We start from the raw sequence: 25,267 nt of genomic DNA, 5'->3' as shown, positions 1-25,267 counted from the left end.
TTCCCCCTTCCCCTTTCTCCTTTCCCCTCCCCCTTTCTCCTTTCCCCTTTCCTCTTTCCCCTTTCCACCTTCCTTCTTGGCACACATCACATCTTTCTTTCCCCCTAAAGGGGGGAGGGAGAAAGGGGAAAGGGGGCAGGGGGAAAGGGGAAAAGGGGAGAGAGGGAAAGGGGAAAGGGGAAAAGGGGGGAGAGGGAAAGGGAAAAGGGGAACTGAGAAAGGGGAAAGGGGGAAAAGGAGCGGGGGGAAATGGGGAAAGGGGGCAAGGGGAATGGGGGAAAAACCTATTTTTTCCCCTGTCCTGGCTAGTTTTGTGTCAACTTGACACAACTGGAGTTATCACAGAGAAAGGCACTTTAGTTGGGGAAATGCCTCCAGGAGATCCAACTGTAAGGCATTTTTCTCAATTAGTGATCAAGGGCAAAAGGCCCCTTGTGGGTGCGACCATCTCTGGGCTGGTAGTCTTGGTTCTATAAGAGAGCAGGCTGAGCAAGCCAGGGGAAGCAAGCCAGTAAAGGACATCCCTCCATGGCCTCTGAATCAGCTCCTGCTCCCTGACCTGCTTGAGTTCCAGTCCTGACTTCTTTCAGTGAAATGTAAGCTGAATAAACCCTTTCCTCCCCAACTGCTTCTTGGTCATGATGTTTGTGCAGGAATAGAAACCCTAAGACAAATTGGTACTAGCATAGTGGGGTATTCCTGTGACAACCTGACCATGTTTTGGGGAGGACTGTGGAAGGACTTTGGAACTTTGGGCTACAAGATCTATTCCGTGTTAAGAACTCTGCAGGATGTTGTATAGGAGCTTGGAAGATAATGTTGAGAACAGTGCAGAAGATGGAGGCCTGGCTTGTGAAATTTCAGAGGGAAGATTAAAGACTATTTTCAGGGCCATTGATATTTTGATTATGAAGATTCTGTGGTCCTGGTTAGCTGGGGCTGAAGAATCAGCTGTGATTAACAAGATACCAGAACTACTAAAGCAAAAACTTTGCATTACTGGGACTATTGATGCTGGTTAGCTGGAGCTAAGAAATTAGTGGTGATTAAGAAAAGACCAGCATCATCAAGGTGACATCTTCTGGGAAGTGTTTTCTGAAAGCACAAAGAGGCTGTGTTCCAGAGATAGACAAGGTTGTACTCCTGCTGCAGCGGGACTTGGTAATGTGTAAGGGTCCCCCAGGTGGTACTGGTTTTGAAGGCATGAAGGAGTCATGCAGAGCAGCTGAGGCTCGGCACTGTGAGAGGCCATGGAAGGCCATTGGTGAAAGTGCAGCCTCAGTTGCAATTGACCACCCAGGACTGAAGGGGTCATGCAGTGTTTCAGAGATGCCAGTACCATGAGATGACCACCAAGAGTGGCAGCAGTGGAGTACAGGCATCTGGAGCCTAAAGGATGATGGGTGTGCTACAAAGGGCATGGCTGGAGAAGTGACCCAAGCCCTTGGAGGAACCCAGAAGATCATGAGTTAGATCCCAGACATTGGATGGTTGGAGATTGATTTTTTGCTTTTGATTGTAACTGTGCACTGATATTTTCCCTCTTGATGGAAGAAACTATTTTAGTGGAGCCCACAGTTAAGAGACTTTTAATTGTAAAAAGACTTTGGATTTTAAAAGAGATGGATATTTTAAAGAGATTGAAAATTTAAGAATATGAAAAGACTGTGGGATGTTTAAAGTTATTTAGACCTTGGGGATGAATAAGAATGTAAGGGTTGAGGCTTAATAGTGATGTGTTTGTGTGTCAAGTTGACGAGGGGTCAATTGTACTGGCTAGTTTTGTGTCAACATGACACAGCTGGAGTTATCACAGAGAAAGGCATTTCAGTTGGGGAAATGCCTCCAAGAAATCCAACTGTAAGGCATTTTCTCAATTAGTGATCAAGTGGGAAAGGCCTCTTGTAGGTGTGACCATCCCTGGGCTGGTAGTCTTGGTTCTATAAGAGAGCAGGCTGAGCAAGGCAGGGGAAGCAAGCCAGTAAAGGACATCCCTCCATGGCCTCTGAATCAGCTCCTGCTCCCTGACCTGCTTGAGTTCCAGTCCTGACTTCTTTCAGTGAAATGTAAGCTGAATAAACCCTTTCCTCCCCAACTGCTTCTTGGTCATGATGTTTGTGCAGGAATAGAAGCCCTAAGACACACCCTAAAGAAAAGGGGAAGGGGAAAAGTGGGGAGGGGGAAAAGGGAAAGGGAGAGGAGTAAAGGAGAAATGGGGGAGGGGGAAAGGTTTTTCCCCCTTTCCCCATTTCCTCTTTCCCCTTCCCTCTTTCCCCCTTCCTCCTTGGCACACATCACATCTTTCTTTCCCCCTAAAGTGGGGAGGGGAAAAGGGGACAGGGGGGAAGGAGAGAGGGAGAGGGGGAAAGGGGACAAGGGGACAAGGGGACAAGGGGAAAGGGGTAAAAACCTTTTCCCCTAAAGAAAGATGTGTTGTGTGCCCAGGAGGAAGGTGGGAAGGAGGAAAGGGGGAAAGGGGAGAGGGAGGGGGAAAGGAGAAAGGAGGGAAGGGGAAGGAAAAGAAAGGAAAAAGTAAACTTCAGGTATAGGCCTAGGCCCCCATCATTTCTTGCTTTAAGCCCAGGCCACTTCAAAGTGTCAGGGTTAGGCCCAGGCCCACATCACTTCTTCCTTTTGGCCCGAGCCTCTTCAAGGGTCAGGGATGGGCCCAGGCCCTCATCTCTTATTTACTTTGGCCTGGGCCTCTTTAATGTTCAGGGATAGGCCCAGGCCCTCATCTCTTATTTACTTTGGCCTGGGCCTCTTTAATGTTCAGGAATAGGCCCGGGAACATAAAACTACTTTCTTTAGGCCCGGGCCTTTTCAAACTTCAGGGATAAGACCAGGCACTTTAACTTCTTTCTTGTGGCCCGGGGCCTCTTCATATGTCAAGGATAGGCCTCTTCATGGATCGGGAGGATAGGACAATGCCCATATCACTTCTTCCTTTTGACCCAAGGCTCTTCTAGGGTCAGCATAGGCCTAGGCCCTCTTCACTTCTTGTGTTAGGCCCAGGCCTCTTCAAATTTCAGGGATAGGCCCAGGCCCACATCACTTCTTTCTTTTAGCCCAGGCCCTCATTTTTTTGCTTTTTGTCCGGGCCACTTCAAAGGTCAGGCATAGGCCCAGACCCTCTTCATATCTTGCAGTGTGCCCAGGCCTCTTTAAATTTCAGGGATAGGCCCAGGCCCACATCACATTTTGCTTTTAGCCCCGGCCTCTTCAAGGGACAGGGTTAGGTCCAGGCCCATATCATTTTTTGTTTTTCCGTCCGGCCCTCTTCAATTGTCTGGGATAAGTCCAGGCCCACATCACTCCTTGCTTTTGGCCTGGGCCTCTCAAAGTTAGGTATAAGCCCAAGTCCACATTTCTTCTTTATGCCAGGTCTCTTCAAAGGTCAGGGATTTGCCCAGGTCGACATCACTTTTTGCTTTTGGTCCGGGCCTCTTCAAAGTTCAGGGACAGGCTCAGGCCCACATCACTTTTTGCTTTTGGCCTGAGCCTCTTCTGGAGCAGGAATAGGCCTGGGCCCATATATCTTTTTTTTTTTTTTTTTTTTTTTTTTTTCATGTTTGGCCAGGCCTCTTTCTTTTCAGTCCTATTTATCTAGGTCCAGAAATCCTCACTCTCAGGGTATATGATTCTTTTTATGTTTGAAGTACTGGATTCTTTTGAGTTCAAATTTGTCCAAAGCTTCTTTGTTTTTAGCCTTGATCTTGGTCAATATTTTAGGGAAAAAGGAGACAGATATTGATTGATGTATTTAGTATTCTTCTCTGGCATCTCAAATACACTCAGAACATCATTAACCTATCCACTAGGAAACGTGCTCAGACTTTACACTCATAGCTTACAGTCCAGGTAAAACAAATTATACACTATACAATTAGGAAGATTAAAAAAAAAAAAGATTCCTGTTGCATAGCTGTCCATGCCTGTGGTAGAGTGTACCCATGAACTCATGTGGAAAGATTGTTGCTTCTAAGTTGTGAGAGCGACAGGAGAATCTCACCAAGGCCCCATGATGTATAACCCTCCTTCCGGAGGTCCCATGATGGAATATCACAGGAAGTTAGGGGAAACAATAGAGGTTAGTCCTCCAAATGTCTTGCTAAGGCACTGAAGGCTGTGCAGATCTTCACAATTTCCTATATGGGATGGATCTTCTTTCTATGTGTTATACATGGCCATGCTCTGTGAGGATATCCCTCTAGTCCTTGCTATTACCACATCTGTCCTGTTCATCAAAAGTCCTCAGATACTGACCTGTGCGTTAGTCACCCCTTTCACAAAAAGCCCTCTGTCAAGTACATGTCCTGATGTGAGATCAGGTCTTTACCCAAAGATTTTCCTGCACTGACTTACCTAGAAAGGATCTCTGCCACCTTCTCCTATCATGGACTCTGCTGACCTCAGAGCTAGGGTACACCCATAACCATGACAGTGACCCCTTCTGTGAGATCACAGAGGCCAAGCCTCACTCTGTTTAGGAAAGCTTAAAGGGTGTCCAGGCACACAGGTACCTTTTGGACTGGTATCAAATTGATCGAAATTTTGGCCTCTAGCCTGTCTCTTCACCGCCATTAAACACAGCTTGTAGTAGGATTTCCCAGAAAGCAGCATTTCAGGAAGTTTCCCTCCCTGGCCTCATCATGATAGTCAATGACTTCTGAGAATGTCACTAAAGAAACAACTGTTATGATCCTCTACGCACGCGCGCACACACACACACACACACACACACACACACACAGATTCATTCACAAATACATTAACAGCCATAAATATAAATATGTTACGTAGATGAAGAAGGGATGTGATATCAATGTCTGTGGCCATGCAGGAAAGGGCCTGTGAGTTGAAAATAAAGATTTCTAGGAAGGTTCATGTTTAAAAGAAAACACAGAGAAGGTCCTGGGAAAGCACTTCCTTATGAACCTGTGTAACATATGTTCCCTGAAATAATGACATAGGGGGCAGTGTAAGTAGTTGATCACTTATGAGCGTGAGTTTTGAGTCTTAAAAGCAGGCACTGACTTGACAGTTTCTTCCAGAGGCCTCCCTTCCTGGCACGTGTATGGTGTCTTCTCCCTGAGTCTATATATAGCATGCCATTCGGCAGGCACCCTTGTATTTACTGCTGTCTGGCTTAACAGAACTCCTGTTGTGCTAAATAAGGAACACCTCAAGAACTTCACGGAGCCCCTGTCACTGCCATTCAGGTCCTTACTCCTGCTCTTTCCTGCATGCCTTTATACCTGAAGGCACATGTACTCCCGTATATACACTCCCAGACCATGCACACTAACATACAATTTAAATATAATTATGTATAGTGTGCAGGGTTAGGTAGAGTGCTGGAATAATATGTCCTGTTTGTGGGGCAATGGACTATATACAGACAGTCTGGTCTCCAGTAAAGCTGAGGTCTGAACTCTGGGACCCGGTGGTGATAATTCACCTACATGGGACAGAAGGAGTTCTCTCATGTCTCCTGGAACTCTGGCTCCTGTCAAAGTTACCGTCCCCTCGGCCCCCACAGGAGAAGCATGGTTAGTAGTCATATAGGCAATGTCCCAAGCTTCTGACCTTCAGGCTAGACTCCTCCCCAGTTAAGATAAGAGCATACCATAAAAGGGGCTGTTTGACCCCTCCTCACTCTCTCACTACTCTTGCTCTTAATCCCCTTACTCTCTCTCCTTTCCTCTCCGTCTCTCTCCCTCTTACTCTCTAGACTTTCTTCTCTATCTCCCTTTCCCCTTTGTCTCCTTTTGGCCATGGCCAGTCTCTCTCTCTTTTACTTTCTATCCTTTCTCCCTGCCTTTCTATAATAAAGCTCTTAAACCATAGACTGTCTCTGCTCATCAAGGCCCGCTGCACAGATTCTCACCTGTGTGGAAACCTCTCTCCCTCAGCTCTCACTACCATAACCCCGGGGCTACAGGGTGTCACTCTGGGGCCCCCTGTCAGGGGCTGCGCCCCTTGTCCACCCCCCATTGAGTGAGGTCAGTGGAACTCTGGCGGGACGTGGGCTATCCTCCTTCCCCCCTCTTCCCCAGCCTCCCTTTTAGTTCCCACACCTGTTGAGTACCTGCTTTCGGTCATGCTGGAGACAACCCCTGGACATAAAAGACAAGATTATTACTGTGAAGAAGCAAAGTCCCTTCAGAAGCCCAGACAGTAGGACTCTCTCTGCACCATCTCCTACCTGCCCTGGACACAATGGGCTGCCATAGCTGATAGTTGTCCATGGCTTGGGGCAAAACAGCAGAGCTTCATCCTGCACTAGTCTGGAGCCTGGAGTCTTTTCATGTGGTACAAGCTGGGTGTGACCATTCCCTAGGCTTATTCTCTGGTGAGTTGTAGGTGTTGTCTCCCTGAGTACTTGTTTGGCAAGTTATTTAGCATGTGCATACGCACACGCACAAGCACACACACACACACACACACACACACACACACACACACACACCCTGCTGATACTGTAACAGTTTCTACTGCTTTAGCTCAGGCCCTGCTAAAGGTCACTTCAAGGACCACATTAGGCTTCATACACCTCCTTACTCCTATCTCCCAGTATAGCACACTGAGGTTTAGTCAGGACTTCAGCAGAGGGATCTGTATATATTCTCCCAACATACAGCCCAACAAACCTGCAGTTCCTTCCAGATCCCAGCCCACCCCTGAGCTCCCTCACACCAACACCACAGCCTTTAACCATGGCAACAGGCTATATGAGGTAACAGAGGCTGACCACACCTCTCTCCAGCTTCTTCCCATGTGCCTAGATGTAACATGGGGAACGACCGTGCTTTCTCTCTTAATATAAAGTACCCTGACTTATGTAACTACAACTGGTGAGTTGTAGGTGTTGTCTCCTTGAGTCCTTGTTTGGCAAGTTCTTTAGCATGCGCATATGCACACACACATACGCGCGCGCACACACACACACACACACACACACACACACACACCCCTTGCTGATACTTACAGCAACTGTTTATACATATTTGTAGCAAGATATGTGGTATCATTCCATGTCCTCCTCATGCACTTTCACACATATGGATGTAGACCTGCAGACATGAGCACATACATGAGAACGTGTACGACACACCTACAAAGTGAAAACATGTATTTAAGTACAGAATGAGAGGGGTAGGTGCTGTCATGGCGTTTCCTGTGGTACTGGCATTGATGTTTGACTCATATTGTGGCAGCTCTCTGAGTACACATGCAAAGATTGCTATTGCCATGGCCTGAAGTCACCAGGGAAGATGCTCTGCCTCCTTCCCTGGACAAGCTATGTGTGATGGTCAAATGTGGGTGTGGCAAAAGCACTGTTCCTGCCTTCCTGATCTAGTCTGGGGGCTCAAGTCCTGGTCCAGATGTATATATGTGGCTTCTTTCCAAGGCCTCTCCTCCTGGTGAGTGAGGGGTTCTACTTCCTACAGTCTTGAGTGGCCATTCCCATTACTGTGAGACTTCTGATCTGTTTCTAGCTCTCCTTAGCGCTCTTGAAGACAATCTTAGAGCTGTGTTCAATCCGAAACACTTTAAGTCCCTCTCCCTATTTCTGCCTCCCCCGCTTAAGACCCCAGTGAAGAAGTGCTTCGCACCGAGTAAGCTACTCACGTGACGAATTTCAGGTAGTCCATCCCAGAAAACATCCCAAGCCTAGGCAGACACACATGCAAAGTGTGAATCCCAGCCCTCCTTGCTGGACTCTGAGTTATCCTCAGGCTAAGCAGTCTGCTATTACTAAGGCAGGGATTTACCCTGTGATGTCACAGAGGTCTCACCTCATGGCACTCTGAGAATTGCAAGGGACATCCGGTGCTCAGTCATCTCCCAGTTTGGTCCATCCTGTTCTCTACACAACTGTTTCAAGCATCTTTGGAAACACTTAGCTTTGGGAAAGTAGCTGAAAGTGTTTCTTAGACACCTCCCTGGGAATCTCCTACAAGCATCTCCTGTCAGCCCTCCATCTTCCCACATTACCTACATCCTTAAGAGGAGGAACACAGTGGATAGCACTGCTTCCTCAGCTCAAGTGTCTGTCCTCACCATCTCGGATCCTCTATTGCCATCATGGTTTATTGCTGCCCCTCAGCCCACAGGGTGCCATCGTCTGCCCCTTGTCTCTGACTCCAACTGTAACCATACATACATAAATATATACATAATACATTTAATTAATTTTTCTCTTATTTTAAACTACCCAATCCATCACATTTGTTAAAGAGAATGACATATCTTGTATGCTAGAGAAATGGCTAAGTGCTAAATAGCTCAGTGGCTAAGGTCACTCACTGCTCTTGCAGGGGACCTGACTTTTAACCACAGCAACCACATGGCATGGCTGACAACCATCTGTAACAGCTCCAGGAGATTCAATGCTCTTTTGGGCCTTCTTGGGTACTTAAGTGCACAAACCCACATTCAAATATACACATAGACATATAATTTTAAAAATAAGCAGCCAGGAGATGGCAGCACATACTTTTAATCCTAAAATTCGGGAGTCAGAGGCATGCAGACCTTTTGTGTTTGAGGACAGCCTAGTATATGCAGCAAATCTCAGAACAGCCAAGGCTTCACAGAGAAACCCTGTCTTGAAGAAAAAAAAAATCAATAACAACAATAATAATAAATAAACAATTTTAAAAAGAAAGTGGTTTCTCTTGCCACTTTTCTGTTATAAGATCTTAGCAGTTGTAAATAGCTAAACAACTAGCTATAAGAACAGTACGAAGACTAACCAATGCCCAAGATGTTTCCAGTTAGCCTAATACTGCCACAGTGAATTAGAGGTCAGCCTGGAAAGGGACAGTCTCAGGCAGGGTAAGAACCTGAGGCTCCTGGGACTCTGAGAGCCAGCCATGTCTGTGCAGCTGAAAACACAGGGAAACCAGAAGACTGAAATGGTAGGCAGAGTTCAGTTCTCCTGTTCTAGGTTCTTTAGACTGTAAATGAAAAGAAAACTCAGTTCAGAATTAATCCACTGGATAGAGATTTCTAGACTATATTGTAGAATTATAGAACTTAAGAGAGAAAACCAAAACAGTATGGTAGTTTGAATAGGAATGGCCCCCATAAGGCTCAAATATTTGAATGCTTGGTCACTAGGGAGTGCCACTAAAGAGATTAGGAGATATGGCCTTGCTGGAGGAAGTGTGTCACTAGGGGTGGACTTTAGTGTTTCAGAAGCCTAAGCCAGGCCCAGTGACTCTCTATTTTCCCAATGCTTGTGGATCTGAATATAGAACTCTCATTTTTACTGTACCACAATGTCTTTGCACACGCTACCATGCTTCCTAGCCATGATGACAATGAACTAAACCTCTAAAACTGTAAGCCAGCCACAATTAAATGCTTTCTTTTTTAAGAATTGTTATGATAGTGGTGTATCTTCACAGCAGTAGAAACTGACTAAGACACTTAGGAAGATTAAAATTATAGAAATGTCATTGGGTCTCCCTAATTATTTTTTCCTCCCTCCTTTCTTTTTTCTCTCTTCCCAACTTTTTTTAGCCATACCTACTCTATCCTTCCTCATCTCTCTGCTGTTGTACCTCTCAATGAAGTCTAGGTTAATCCATGTGCCATCTTTCATGTTTTATAGGTTAGAGTTGGCAGTAGAGCCCTGGACTCATGACTCCACAATTTTTCTACCAGAAAAAAAAAAGGTCCTATTTTCTTGGTTCTTATTTTAACCCTCCAGAGAATCCATTTGAGCCTGGCTTGGATCCAGTGCTCATTCCATGGTGGAGAAGAACAACATGAGAAATGAGGTATAGTCAAGTCCTACTATTAGGGCAGGGGGTGGGGAATCTCCCCCAGAACAGAATACAGTTCCAGTGAAAGTCAGGGAGGCATGATGGCTATGAGAACCCTGAAAGAGCCATGGACTTAGAAGAGGAAGGCAGATTTTAGAAGCATTTCGAACAACAAAGAAAAAATTGTGCATAGGAATTGCACCCATAGGTGCTAGAAAGATGTGCCTCCAGCTGTCTCCTATCATAGGATATAACACAGTTGCCCTTCAATGATTAGAACAGCCCTGCCTTCCCTGAGGAAAGATGGAAGAAAAGCTAAAAGGTAGTATAGAAAGAAAAGACAGTATTCCTCCTCACAGAAAGTGAGTTCCAAGACTCATCACCCCAGAAGTACACTTTCTCTCAGGCAGAAAGTTCTTACTGTGCCAAGAGGAACCCTGTAGAGCTCCAAAAGCCACTCAGTGTCTGCCTTAGAGCCATCTACTGATCCATCTTGAGAACTTCTGTGGCCTTAGCAATGTGTGGGAAGAGATACACTGAAACACTCTGTCTTAGTCAGGGTTTCTATTCCTGGACAAAACATCATGACCAAGAAGCAAGTTAGGGAGGAAAGGGTTTATTCAGCTACACTTTCCACATTGCTGTTCATCACAAAAGGAAGTCAGGACTGGAACTAAAGCAGGTCAGGAAACAAGAGCTGATTCAGAGCCCATGGAGGGATGTTCTTTACACGCTTCCCCTGGCTTGCTCAGCCTACTCTCTTATAGAACCAAGACATCCAGCCCAGAGATGGCATCACCCACAAGGGGCATTTCCCCCTTGATCACTAATTGAGAAAATGCCCCATAGCTGGATCTCGTGGAGGCATTTCCTCAACTGAAGTTCCTTTCTCTGTGATAACTTCAGCTTGTGTCAAGTTGACACATAAAACCAGCCAGTACAAATGTTATATCTACTAGTACCAGTTTTCATAAGCCACACTACCTGATTTTAGATTTTATTCCTCTTCTGAGTTTCCTTTCCCCTCATACATTTGTTTTTATTCCCAAATCATCAAAACGGGTTTTGCCTTGAACTCCTCAGGGAAAACAGGACAGAAATTAATTCATTGATGCTTATGTCAGTCACTGTCTAAAATGCTTCTTATGTATGATGACTTCAGTCAATAGCTATTTAAGTTAATTTAAATTCTAAGAAAGAGATATTAAATATCCTAGATACTGGTCCAGACATCATTGCTTCAAACTCTGTAAATAGCTTCTGAATTTTCATTTGCAAGTCAAAGATACAAACCTAAAGGCATTCATTAATTTTTTCTGACTAATTTCTTTGCAATTATGTAATGTTTGGCACATTCATGCTACACATGTCATTGAAGCTAATGCTATTAAGGAAATGCTACTAAACCAACTATAAAGTAAGAATTTCTCCTCTCATTTATGGATATTTATTTTTTAATTGTACAGATTTGTTGATGCTAGACAGTCTTCTTTGTTTTTAAACTATCTGGAGTCTTAAATACCATGTAGTGTTTCTCCAGGAGGTGGAGTGTTAGACTAGAGAAAGCAAAGCCATGGGTGAAGCCTAATCTTTTCCTTTTTTGCTATTTTGAGAAATTTTTTATAGAAAACATAAATCACCTAATGGGCTCCCTAATTCTTAAAATTGCATCAATTCAACAGAATCGAATTACACTAGACCTTTAGAGGCAGATATATTTTACTGATTGCATTACCATAATATTGATGGCATAGTGACAATGGCGAGCATTTATAATTCCTCTCATTCTAACATGGCTTATCAAGCCAAGCCGTACATGAAGTCTCCTGGCATCTCTGAAAGAGAAATCATGCACACAAACAGCAAAGAAAGAGCTGCCTCTGAAAGTCTCCACCTCCCAGGAGTCTTCTGCCTCATGGAAAAGAATGTCCTTCCTGACTTTGGTAATAAACCAAGAGCCACGTGACCACTTCCAGTCTGGGAACTGGTCAGATTGCTAATGTCCCCCAGGGACACCAACTCCTGCTTTACAAGTCTGTCTCTCAGGTCCCTCCCTGCTTTAAGACCCCTTGTTGAACCTGGCCTTGATAGTAGCATTTTCTTAAGCCCTAGTGCTGGGATCAAATTTGCTGAGATCACTAGGAGCATACGGCACAGACAACTATTAATGCACTCTCTGGATCTCAAAACTGTGAGGTGCAGAACAGCAGCCTGGCGCGATCGACTCCTCGTCCCACCCTCTATCTAATGTTGCAACACTTTAGTGCAGCTCCTTATCTTGTGGTGACCCCTAACCACTAAGTTTTCTTGTTGCTCCTTCCTAACTGTAATCCTACTACTGTTATGAATCAAAATGTAAATATCTGGTATGCAGAATATCTGATATGCCACACCAAAGAGGTCATGACCCACAGGCTGAGAACCACTGCCTAGCTAGGTAACCATTAGTTGACTAAACCAAAACTTTTGAGGGAGCCATTATTGTTTCAAAGCAGAGGGGATAAAGTTTCATTTAAAAAATGTGAATCTTAGCACCTTTATCCAAGCTACTGGCTTCATAGATATTGATGATAAATGCAGGGTTTTGTTTAGCCTTGAGGTCAGTACAGGTACTATAAAATGACTCTCATGAAAGCCAAGTCCATCTAGGCTGAACCCTTAGAAACAGCTGAGAAGAAGAGACATGGTGTGCATTCAGAAGGTATCTTGGGACTAACTTCACTTCTATGACCATGGCTTTGAGAAGAGCACTGTCAAATGTCAACATGATTGCTCTGAGCATCTGTCAGGTGCTGGGAATGGTATAGACCCTTTGTGCACATATTATTTTTTCTCTTTCTCTGTTTGTGTGTGTGTGTGTGTGTGTGTGTGTGTGTGTGTGTGTGTGTGGCCACTCTACGTGCATGTGGAGGCCAAACACCAAAAATTGACATAGGTCCCTCCATCACTCTCCATCCTTTTTTTTTTTTTTTTTTTAAGGCAGTGTCTCTGTGAAGGAAATATCTAAAAAGTAGAGCCGGCTCGCTCCTGAGGTTGTGCCTCTGCTCTGGCAGCCTGGCTGACCATGCACTGGCAGGCAAAGGCTGACCTATTTTATCTCCTGGAGATTCTCTGGCCTGGAGCTCCCGAAACGTCTCCACCCAGCTCACTAGGTTCCCACTGTCAGGTTGCTACCATGCCAACCTCATGCTTCACCCCCCCCCCCTCCAGCCTTTGTGGTGCACATCTGGCAAACCCATGCTTTGCCACTGTACCTCTCTCTCTTGAACCCAGCTGAGCTCCTACCTAAAAGAAAACACAACACAGACTTATTTCAGAAACCATGGTAACTCAATCTCCCCAGACACTAAACACTAAAATTTGATATTTTTAAAGGCTGGACTTATTTGCTCTATAGAGCATGCATATAAACATTGTTATATTGTGATATATATCAAAAAATTGAATGATAATTATCCAGAAACTGACAAGTGATTCAATTATACATTTACTATAGACAGAGAAAAAGTTCACAATACACTGTGAAGTTAAAAGAGGGCATGTCAGGACTGGAGAGGTGGCTCAGTGACCAAGAGGACTGGCTGGTTTTTCAGAGGACCCAGGTTCAATTCCCAGTCCCCACATGACAGCTCACAATCCTCTGACGTCATCCCTAGTGTATCTGATACCCTCTTCCCACCTCTGTGGGCACTAAATGCACATGGCACACAGAAATGCATGCAGGCAAAACACCCATACACATAAAATAAAATATTATTAGTTTGTTTCTACTCATTTTTGAATAAATGAAAAAAACATAATTATCATTATCTGTATGCTATTATCACTGTATGCTATTTTTCTGCATGTTTACATTATTATTTTTCTGTGACAGAGATATACATACATATCTCCGTTCTCTCATGTCTCCTGAAACTCTGGCTCTTGTCAAAGTTACCTGTCCCCTCAGCCCCCACAGGAGAAGCATGGTTAATAGTCATATAGGCAATGTCTCAAGCTTCTGACCTTCAGGCTAGACTCCTCCCCAGTTACCTAGCAACAGTAAAGATGACAGCATACCATAAAAGGGCTGTTTGACCCCTCCTCACTCTCTCACTCCTCTTGCTCTTAATCCCCTTTCTCTTCTCTCTCCTTTCCCCTCTCTTCGTCTCTCTCCCTCTTACTCTCTAGACTTTCTTCTCTATCTCCCTTTCCCCTTTGTCTCCTCTTGGCCATGGCTGGTCTCTCTCTCTTTTACCTTCTATCCTTTCTCCCTGCCTTTCTATAATAAAGCTCTTAAACCATAGACTGTCTCTGCTCATCAAGGCCCGCTGCACAGATTCTCACCTGTGTGGGAACCTCTCTCCCTCAGCCCTCACTCCCATAACCCTGGGGCTACAGGGTGTCACTCTGGGTCCCCCTGTCAGGGGCTGCCCCTTGTCCACCCCCCATTGAGTGAGGTCAGTGGCTTAGATGCCCACCCGGGGCTGAGTGGAAAGTGTTGGGCAGCCCTCCCATGTCCGCCTGCCCAGAGCATAGGTGGAACTCTGGCGGGACGTGGACTATCCTCCTTCCCCCCTCTTCCCCAGCCTCCCTTTTAGTTCCCACACCTGTTGAGTACCTGCTTTCGGCCATGCTGGAGACAACCCCTGGACATAAAAGACAAGATTATTACTGTGAAGAAGCAAAGTCCCTTCAGAAGCCCAGACAGTAGGACTCTGCACCATCTCCTACCTGCCCTGGACACAATGGGCTGCCATAGCTGATAGTTGTCCATGGCTTAGGGCACAACAGCAGAGCTTCATCCTGCACTAGTCTGGAGCCTGGAGTCTTTTCATGTGGTACAAGCTGGGTGTGACCATTCCCTAGGCTTATTCTCTGGTGAATTGTAGGTGTTGTCTCCCTGAGTACTTGTTTGGCAAGTTCTTTAGTATGTGCATGTGCATACGCACATACACACACACACACACACACACACACACCCTGCTGATACTTACTGCAACAGTTTCTGCTGCTACTGCTTTAGCACAGGCCCTGCTAAAGGTCACTTCAAGGACCACATTAGGCTTATTCTCTGGTGAGTTGTAGGTGTTGTCTCCCTGAGTACTTGTTTGGCAAATTATTTAGCATGTGCGTATGCACACATACACACTGCTGATATTTACTGCAACAGTTTCTACTGCTTTAGCACAGGCCCTGCTAAAGGTCACTTCAAGGACCACATTAGGCTTCATACACCTCCTTACTCCTATCTCCCAGTATAGCACACTGAGGTTTAGTCAGGACTTCAGCAGAGGGATCTGTATATATTCTCCCAACATACAGCCCAACAAACCTGCAGTTCCTTCCAGATCCCAGCCCATCCCTGAGCTCCCTCACACTAACACCACAGCCTTTAACCATGGCAACAGGCTATATGAGGTAACAGAGGCTGACCACACCTCTCTCCAGCTTCTTCCCATGTGCCTAGATGTAACATGAGGAATGACCATGCTTTCTCTCTTAACATAATGTACCCTGAGTTGTGTAACTACAACTGGTGAGTTGTAGGTGTTGTCTCCCTGAGTACTTGTTTGGCAAGTTCTTTAGCATGTGCATGTGCATATGCACACACACACACACACACACACACACACACACACACACCTTGCTGATACAGCAACTGTTTATACATATTTGTAGCAAGATATGTGGCATCATTCCATGTCCTCCTCATGCACTTTCACACATATGGATTTAGACCTGCAGACATGAGCACATACATAAGAACATATACAACACACCTACAAAGTGAAACATGTATTTAAGTGCAGAATGAGAGGGGAAGGTGCTGTCATGGCGTTTCCTGTGGTACTGGCATTGATGTTTGACTAATATTGTGGCAGCTCTCTGAGTACACATGCAAAGATTGCTATTGCCATGGCCTGAAGTCACCAGGGAAGATGCTCTGCCTCCTTCCCTGGACAAGCTATGTGTGATGGTCAAATGTGGGTGTGGCAAAAGCACTGTTCCTGCCTTCCTGGTCTAGTCTGGGGGCTCAAGTCCTGGTCCAGATGTATATATGTGGCTTCTTTCCAAGACCTCTCCTCCTGGTGAGTGAGAGGTTTTTCTTTCTGTAGTCTTGAGTGGCCATTCCCACTACTGTAAGACTTCTGATCTGTTTCTAGCTTTCCTTAGCTCTCTTGAAGACAGTCTTAGAGCTGTCTTTAATCAGAAACACTTTTAGTCTCTCTCCCTATTTCTGCCTCCCCCACTTAAGACCCCAGTGAAGAAGTGCCTCGCACTGAGTAAGCTACTCACGTGATGAATTTCAGGTAGTCCTTCCCAGAAAACATCCCAAGCCTGGGCAGACACATGTGCTCAGTGTGAATCCCAGACCTCCTTGCTGGACTCTGAGTTATCCTCAGGCTAAGCACTCTGCAATTACTAAGGCAGGGTTTTACCCTGTGATGTCACAGAGGTCTCACCTCATGGCACTCTGAAAATCAAAAGGGACATCCAGTGCTCAGTCATCTCCCACTTTGGTCCATGCTGTTCTCTACACAACTGTTTCAAGCATGTTTGGAAACACTTAGCTTTGGGAAAGTAGCTGAAAGTGTTTCTCAGACACCTCCCTGGGAATCACCTACAAGCATCTCCTGTCAGCCCTCCATCTTCCCACATTACCTACATCCTTGAAAGGAAGAATATAGTGGATAGCACTGCTTCCTCAGCTCAAGTGTTTGTCCTCATCATCTCAGATGCTCTATTGACATCAAGGTTTATTGCTGCCCCTCAGCCCACAGGGTGCCATCGTCTGCTTCTTGTCTCTGACTCCAACTGTAACCATACATACATAAAACATATATAATACATTTAATTAATTTTTCTTAGTTTAAACTACCCAATCCACCACATTTGTTAAAGAAAATGACTTATCTTGCATACTAGAGAAATGGCTCAGTGGCTAAGGTCACTCGCTGCTCTTGCAGGGGACCTGACTTTTAACCACAGCAACCACATGGCATTGCTGACAACCATCTGTAACAGCTCCAGGAGATTCAATCCTCTTTTTTGGCCTTTTTGGGTACTTAAGTGCACAAACCCACATTCAAATATGCATATAGACATATAATTTTAAAAATAAGCAGCCAGGAGATGGCAGCACATACTTTTAATCCCAAAATTCGGGAGTCAGAGGCAAGCAGACCTTTTGAGTTTGAGGACAGCCTGGTATATGCAGCAAATCTCAGAACAGCCAAGGCTTCACAGAGAAACCCTTGAAGAAAAAAAATCAACAACAACAACAATAATAATAAATAAACAATTTAAAAAAGAAAGTGGTTTATCTTGCCCCTTCTCTGTTATAAAATCTTAGCAGTTGTAAAGAGCTAAACAACTAGCTATAAGAACAGTACAAAGACTAACCAAATGTCCAAGACGTTTACAGTTAGCCTAATACTGCCACAGTGAATTAGAGATCAGCCGGAAAAGGGACAGTCTCAGGCAGCGTAAGAATCTGAGGCTCCTGGGACTCTGAGAGCCAGCCATGTCTGTGCAGCTGAAAACACAGGGAAACCAGAAGACTGAAATGATAGGCAGGAGGACAAGTCTTATTCAGAGACAGCAAGACCAACTAACACCAGAAATAAACAGATGGTAGGAGGCAAGGACAAGAACATAAGCAACAGAAAACCAAGGCTACTTGGTATCATTAGAACCCAGTTCTCCTATCATAGTGAGCCCTGAATCCTCCCACACACATGAAAAGCAAGATTCTGATTTAAAAATCACATCTCATGATGATAGAGGACTGTAAGAAGGACATACTCCCTTAAAGAAATACAGGTAGAAGTCTTAAAGAGGAAGCACACAAATCCTTTAAATAATTGCAGGAAAACACAACCGAACAGGTGAAGGAATTGAACAAAACCATCCATGATCTAAAATGGAAATAGAAACAATAAAGAAATCACAAAAGGAGACAATCATGATGATAGAAAACCTAGGAAAGAGATCAGGAGTCATAGGTGCAAGCATCAGAATCTCAGGTGGAGAAGATACCATAGAAAACATTGACACAACAGTGAGAGACAATGCAAAATGCAAAAAGCTCCTAAGCCCATACATCCCCAGGAAATCCAGGACACAATGAAAAGTCTAAACCAAAGGATAATAGGTATAGAAGAATGAGAAGATTCCCAACATAAAGGACCAGTAGATATCTTTAACAAAAATTATAGAAGAAAACTTCCCTAACCTAAGGAAAGAGAGTCCCATGAACATGCAAGAAGCCTACAGAACTCCAAATAGATTGGACCAGAAAAGAAATTCCTCCCATCACATAACAGTCAAAACACCAAATGCACAAAACAAGGAAAGAATATAAAAAGCAGTACGGGAATAAGGTCAAGTAACATATAAAAGCAGATCTATCAGAATTACACAAGACTTCTCAACAGAGACTATAAAAGCTAGAAGATCCTGGGCCAATGTTATACAGACCCCAAGAGGACAGAAATGCCAACCCAGGCTACTATATCCACTTACCATAGATGGAGAAACCGAGATATCTCATAATAAAAGCAAAATTACACAATACCTTTCCACAAATCCAGCCCTACAAAGGATAAATGATGGAAAACTCCAATACAAGAAGGAAAACTACACCTTAGAAAAAACAAGAAAGCAATCTTCTTTCAACAAACTCAAAGAAGATAACTATACAAACATAAAAATAACATCAAAAATAACAGGAAGCAACAATCAGTATTCCTTAATATCTCTTAACATCAATGGATTCAATTCCCCAATAAAACGACAGGCTAACAGACTAATATCTAAACAGGACCCAGCATTTTGCTGCATACAGGAAACTCACCTCAGTGTCAAAGACAGACACTACCTCAGAGTATAGTACTGGAAAAAAAAATTTCCAAGCAAATGTTCCCAAGAAACAAGCTGGTAGCCATTCTAATATCAAATAAAATCAACTTTCAACAAAAAGTTATCAAAAAAGATAAGGAGGGACATTTATTACTCACCAAAGGTAAAATTTAACAAGAAGAACTCTCAATTCTGAACATCCATGCTCCAAATGCAAGGGCAACCACATTCATTAAAGACACTTTGCTAAAACTCAAAGCACACATTTCACCTCACACAATAATAGTGGGAGACTTCAACACCCCACCCTCATCAATGGACAAATCCAGGAAACAGAAACTAAACAGAGACAGAGTGAAACTAACAGAAGTTATGAACCAAGTGGATTTAACAGCTATCTATAGAACGTTTCATCCTAAAACAAAAGGATATACCTTCTCCTCAGCACCTCATGGTACCTTCTCCATAATTGACCATATAATCGGTCACAAAACAGGCCTCAACAGATCCAAGAATACTGAAATAATCCCATGCACCCTATCAGATCACCATGGACTAAGGCTGGTCTTCAGTAGCAACAAAAACAATGGAAAGCCCACATACATGTAGAAGCTGAACAACATTCTACTCAGTGATAACTTTGTCAAGGAAGAAAGAAAGAAACTGAAGACTTTAGAATTTAATGAAAATGAAGGTATAATATACCCAAACTTATGGTACACAATGAAAGCAGCTGTAATAGGAAAATTCATAGCTCTGAATGCCTCCAAAAAGAAACGGAAGAGAGCATACACTAGTAGCTTAACAGCACACCTGAAAGCTCTAGAATAAAAAGAAGCGAATACACCCAAGAGGAGTAGATAGCAAGAAATAATCAAATTCAGGGCTGAAATCAACTAAGTAGAAACAAAAAGAACTATACAAAGAATCAACAAAACCAGAAGCTGGTTCTTTGAGAAAATCAACAAGATAGATAAACCCTTAGCCAGATTAACCAGAAGGCACAGAGACTGTCCAAATTAAAAAAATCAGAAATGAAAAGGGAGATATAGCAACAGAAACTGAAGAAAATTTTTAAAAAATCATCAGATTCCACAACAAAAGCTTTTATTCAATGAAATTGAAAAATGTGGATGAAATGGAAACTTTTCTAGACAGATAACCAGGTACCAAAGTAAAATCAGAATCAGATAAACTACCTAAACAGTCCCATAATCCCTAAAGAAACGGAAACAGTCATTAAAAGCCTCCCAACCAAAAAAGGCTTATTGCAGAATTCTATCAGACCTTCAAAAAAGACCTAATAGCAATACTGTTCAAACTATCCCACAAAATAGAAACAGAGGGAACACTACCCAATTCATTCTATCAAGCCACATTTACGCTGTGTAGTCTCCCTTGGAGACGGAGAGGTTTCTGTCTACTCAGGAACTTGTCACAATTTCCTTTCATAGAGGACTTCATAAGAGATTTTTTCCATTTCTATCATGTTTAATGTTTCAAATAGATTTTGAAAACTGGTAAAAAAACACACTACATATAATAATGTCTTCAGATTTAAAATAATAATAATGTAGTATGTCACTTAGTAAATGTTCAATATTTCTTTGCTTACAAGTATTGGATTTCCTTTTAAAAGATAAAGAAAGCTTTTATGTCCAAAAAAAAAGATGCAAGTAGTTATTTCAATATTATTGTATTGGTTGGGACTTGCCTGATTATATGGTCAATTTTGGAGAAGGTTCATTGAGGCTGTGAGAAGGTAAAGTCTTTTGGGTTTTGTTCATATGTTAGATCCATTAGGTTCATAACATCTGCTCATTTCATTGTTTCTGCTTAGTTTCTGTTTTAATGACCTGTCCATTGGTGAGAGTGGAATGTTGAAGTCTCCCACTATTATTGTGTGGGGTACAATGTGTAATTTAAGCTTTATTAATGTTTCTTTTACAAATCTGGGTACTCTTGTATTTGGAGCATAAATGTTCAGAATTGAGACTTAATCATGGTGGACTTTTCCTTTGATAAGCATTAAGTGTCCTTCCTCATCTCTTGTGATTACCTTGTGATACCTATCTAATATAATAAGTCTATAATACTAGATATTTAAATGGCTACTCCAGCTTGCTTCTTGATTTTATTTGTTTAAAAATCCTTTTTCAAGCCCTTTACTCTAAAGTAGTGTCCATCTTTGTTGATGAAATGTGTTTCTTGTATGCAGCAGAATGATAATCCTGTTTATGAATACACTCTGCTAGCCTGTATCTTTTTCTTTCATTGGCTAATTGAGCTCATTGATGTTGAGAGATATTAATGACCAATGATTGTTAGTTCCTGTTAATTTGATATTAGTGGTGTTTCTGTATGTATGCGAGTCTCTTGGTTTTGCTGTGAGATGATTAATTTCTTGTGTTTTCTTCAGTGCCATTACCCTCCTTGTGTTAAGAGTTTTCTATGTATTTTCTGTATGGCTAAATTATTAGAAAGATAGTTTAAATGTGGTTTTCTCATGGAATATCTTGTTTTTTCCATCTATGGTGATTGAAAGTTTTGCCATATCTGAAATAGACAATCGTATTTTTGTTGTGTCAAAGAATACGTTTTTTAAAAAGTAAAGCTTGGCTTCTCCAGATTTAGATTCTTTGGGGGTACTGACCTTGCCTGTCAGGAAGTTAAGTCCTTCCCATTAAGGTATATCTGGAATAGGATGCTGGTTCCCAGGAAGTTTTCAATCGGTTCTTACAAACCAAAGTAACTCTTGAATTGAGGAGTGTATGCTACTGCTGATTCTCAGCTCTATTGGTTTTCCTGGCTATTCCACATTTCTCTCTACTTTTTTAAACTCAAGCCTGGCATGACATCTTTGATGTCAATGTGACCGCATCTCGAAGCAACTAAAATCCAAGATTCTGAACATTCCAATAAGGGATTTCCTTAATCAGACAACTTGAATTTAGAAGACCTACTGTAAACCTTAAGCTCATATTAAAATCATGGAAGTGGGAAGCTTTGCCTTTTTGATACTTTCACTGGCAACTTTATCTATCCTGTTTCTGAGCCATTCAGTCTCCGGTTTTAGAACCTACTTCTTTGGGATTCCAGAGCAGACTGAAAACTGGCAGCTCTGTAGGACCTCCCTGGGATTCCAGCACTAGATTGAGATTGCACAGACATCTACTCTCAGGTACTGAACAGATATTGCATATTTGACATTTCCATTGCAGACATGGAAATATATATTGTTATATTATATTACATATTTACTATATTGTATCAACTCTTTTCATTTAGAGAAACATGGTTTATACCGCCAGTAAATAAGGGAAGAAAATGTTTAAAAGTATACAAATATATATATTTGAGACAGGGTTTCTCTGTGTAGCCCTGGCTGTCCTGTAACTCACTCTGTAGACCAGGCTGGCCTTGAACTCAGAAATTCACCTGCCTCTGCCTCCTAAGTGCTGGGATTAAAGGCATGCGCCACCACATCCAGCCTAAAAATATTTTTATTAAAAGAATATTTTCGTATGGTGTTTGTCCAAAATCAAAAAGCTAGGGAGCCTAAAGAGTCCATGGAAGGTCTTAGTAAGTTACATAAGGTATATAAATAATGAAACAGATAGTATGTATAATATTTTCTAAGACCAAAGATGAACTTATTAATAGCAAAGTTCTATTTAAATCAGTATATTTCTCTTATGATCTATTCTTTGTAACATTTACAAGGATTTAAAAATTAAAAAACTGTCTAATCAAGATAATGAAAAACTATTTCTTAACAAAATCAGGATTTACTTGAAATATTTGGTTCTACTTAAGCTTTATCCAAATGTTACACTACAGTTGAAAGTACCAGATTGATGTAACAGTGTTGAGTAGGCATGCTTGTAGGCTTTAAGAGTCTGAACGAAGGGAACTTTCGGGATAGCATTTGAAATGTATATAAAGAAAATATCTAATTAAAAAAAAAGATCAGGGGACAAGATGGAAAAATTATATTTATATTAAAGATAATTATTTTTTAACTTTCATGTACTTTAATTGCTTTTAATTATGAAACAGTCATATAACTTAAGCACAATTTTCAATTAATATTCCAGCATTACATGAGTACAGGAAAAAAAAGATTCTGTAATCTTTTAAGTAGCCATCAATCTTACTGCAGTTACAAAAATTTTTTTCCTTTTGAAATAAAATTTTTTTCTTTTGTTACAACACATTCATTGAGAAACATTGTGATACTGTATTAACTCTGTGTGAATAAAAAGCAATTATTGAGACTCTCTTTGAATGAGTATAAAGCACAAATTGCTTTTTAATGAAGCCCTCAACCCCTTCCCTTTCCACAAAAGGCCTATAGCCTAGTTTGACAGAACACTACTACAGTAGGTTACTTCGGTTAAGCCCCTAATAAACTATTAACAGTCAAGGGCAGTTTTTTCTTGTACATGGGATATGTTCTTCTAACTTAAAGATAATTCTTTCTTTTTAAGTGTAAAATACTCTTTATGGTTAAAGGCAGCATCCTTGATGTAGGGAATTCTAATTAAAACAGCATTGTCAAGAATAAACAGTTGTTTCCTGGTGTTTAGCCATTGCCTATAAGAGGCTAGTGAACACAAACTGAAACAAAGGTGTGTCTTATTGTTTCCGAGACAGTGATAGAATTGTCCCAGTGTTTAAACATATAACCCAGTTATATAAATCTAAGTATAAAACCGTGTAATATGTTTTAGGGGACATCCCCAAATTTATGGAAAGTAAAATATTACTAATTAGGTCTAATCTTATCTTGAGAAAGGGAGAGCAGTGATAGCATGTATACTTTTGGGCCCCATTTTGACCCTGCTTTGGGCCTTGAGGACAAGCCTGAGCCTGGCTCTAGTTTTGAAAACTTTCTCAGTCGCTTCTGTACTGGAGTGATTCAGCACAACCTGCTTGAGCCTGCTTTTGACTAGCTACATCTGATGAGGAATAACTTTGTTAGCTTTGTGTCACCTGATAGCCTTCCTTACCTTTCCCCTTCCCCTAAGCCATCTCACCTCAACAAAAAATCCCACCTCCTCTCTCAGCCCTTTATAAACAAAAGGATTGATACAGTTAAGTGAGTTCCTGCTTCTACAGACTCCTGGCTCAGGGTGTTTAATCTCCGGAAGGCAGGAGAAGAAAAAGAAAAAAAGAGTTTGAACAAAGATGACTTCTGTATAAGCGGAAAAAAGATGTCCAACATTTGGTCTCCCATTGGTGATGCTGTTTGGGAAGGTTTGGGAATGGCAACCGTGTGGGAGGAAATGTGTTACTATAGATTGGAGAGGGATTTGAGATTTTAAAGATTCCATGCCATACTTGGCTTTGTGCTGCAGTTCAATATGTGCACGGTCCTCTTCCTACTGCTGCTATGCCATCCTCACCATTATGGACTCCAAATTTAAGGGCCATAAGTCAAAATAAACGTTTATTTGTTTTTGAATAAGTTGCCACAGTCATGGTGTGGCACGTGTTTGAACCAAGTGTTCAAACCTCTGATCTACAGAGGCCATCCTCATTCAAACTCTTACAGCCTCCAAGTCTGGTTATTCAACACCCAGAAGGGTATGTAAGACCCCCAAAGCTGGGCCTCCGCTCAAGTCCCGGGATGAGCTGGCCAGCATCCCAGTGTCCTGAGAGAAAACCACACCTCATGCAAACTGCAAGAGGTTTTATTATCAGCTGAGGATGAAGTCCCTCTGCAGTGCAGGGCAGGGGAGTTCGACCAGGAGTGGTGACAGTAGGGGGGCTTTTAACAGCTAGCTGAGGAATTGGGAGGAGTTGGGAGGAGTTGGAAGGAGTTGGGAGGAGTTGGGAGGAGAGTTGGCTACAGCTCCTTTCTGGCGAGGGTGGGGGGAGAGTGAGCTGCAGCCTCCCCTCCAGTGTCTATCTCCATGTCCTTGTAGGTCTTCCTACAATTATCGTATCTCTGGCTGTAAGGCACAGAAACAAAAAAGCTTTTTGCTGGCTATAGAGAACAAAGAGCTTCTTTCTGGCTGTATTTTTAGAGATCAGGGAAAACAAGCTTGGGGAATGTCCAGGGGCTTTACCTTCCAGGGAGAAACATTCTAAGTCGGGATCCCACAGGTACATCAATCTTTTATTTTTAACTTTAGTGTTTCATTTAGATAAAGCTTAAGTAAAACCAAACATTTACAGTAAATGCCGATTTTGTTAAGAATAGCTTTAAAATAGTTACAGAAATATAAAAGTTATTAATATAGGAATTCAACCTAGAGAATAGATTGTTGCTGTAATGAACCTAACCATCTTAGATTTTAGAGGAATGTAGAAATTTTGGAACTGGAAAATAAAAGCAGTTGAATGATGTAAGCAGTGTTTAATGGCCCATCCTTATAGGAAACAGAAAGACAGTAAATACGAAATGAATAAACAAACAAACAAATAAATAAGCCCCTGCTCTGCCCTGGAACTAAGCGAAGGCTGTCTTCAGAGCAAAATTCCACCCAGCTAAGCATGCAACTTGTGAAACAAAAAGAGCTGAGGAATGTTCGGCTCCTAGAAAGCATCATGATATGGCCAGGAAGTGGAATACAGTGGTTTGAATAGCAATGTCCCCCACAGGATCCAATGTTTGGATATTCTCAGTTGCTGGTTCT

At 42.4% G+C, this 25,267-nt stretch overlaps 2 long non-coding RNA genes across 13 annotated transcripts in view; both read right to left on the bottom strand.

Annotated features, from left to right (window-relative positions):
* Positions 1 to 25,267, bottom strand: part of 4930533I22Rik — a 42,431-nt gene that overhangs the window by 13,655 nt on the left and 3,509 nt on the right. For 3 of the 12 annotated variants that reach the window (XR_003956444.1, XR_377716.4, XR_869127.3), the window contains exon 1: positions 6,992 to 8,335. This is a non-coding gene — a long non-coding RNA (RIKEN cDNA 4930533I22 gene). Of the gene's footprint in view, positions 1 to 3,617; positions 3,716 to 6,091; positions 6,120 to 6,991; positions 8,336 to 8,541; positions 8,572 to 15,093; positions 16,237 to 16,424; positions 16,578 to 25,267 lie in introns of those variants that run through there. The other 9 variants (XR_377718.4, XR_869129.3, XR_377720.2 and 6 more) reach the window with 8 other exon arrangements.
* On the bottom strand, positions 8,670 to 15,081 carry LOC108169146. The gene is made up of 3 exons (XR_001785266.1): positions 14,380 to 15,081; positions 10,764 to 10,857; positions 8,670 to 8,966 (listed from the first exon to the last, which is right to left on the bottom strand). It is a non-coding gene; the product is annotated as an uncharacterized LOC108169146 (long non-coding RNA).

This window comes from Mus musculus, chromosome 6 (assembly GCF_000001635.26).
Source record: "Mus musculus strain C57BL/6J chromosome 6, GRCm38.p6 C57BL/6J".
Classification (NCBI taxonomy): Eukaryota; Metazoa; Chordata; class Mammalia; order Rodentia; family Muridae; genus Mus; species Mus musculus.
This window is presented reverse-complemented; position numbering and strand designations above follow the sequence as displayed.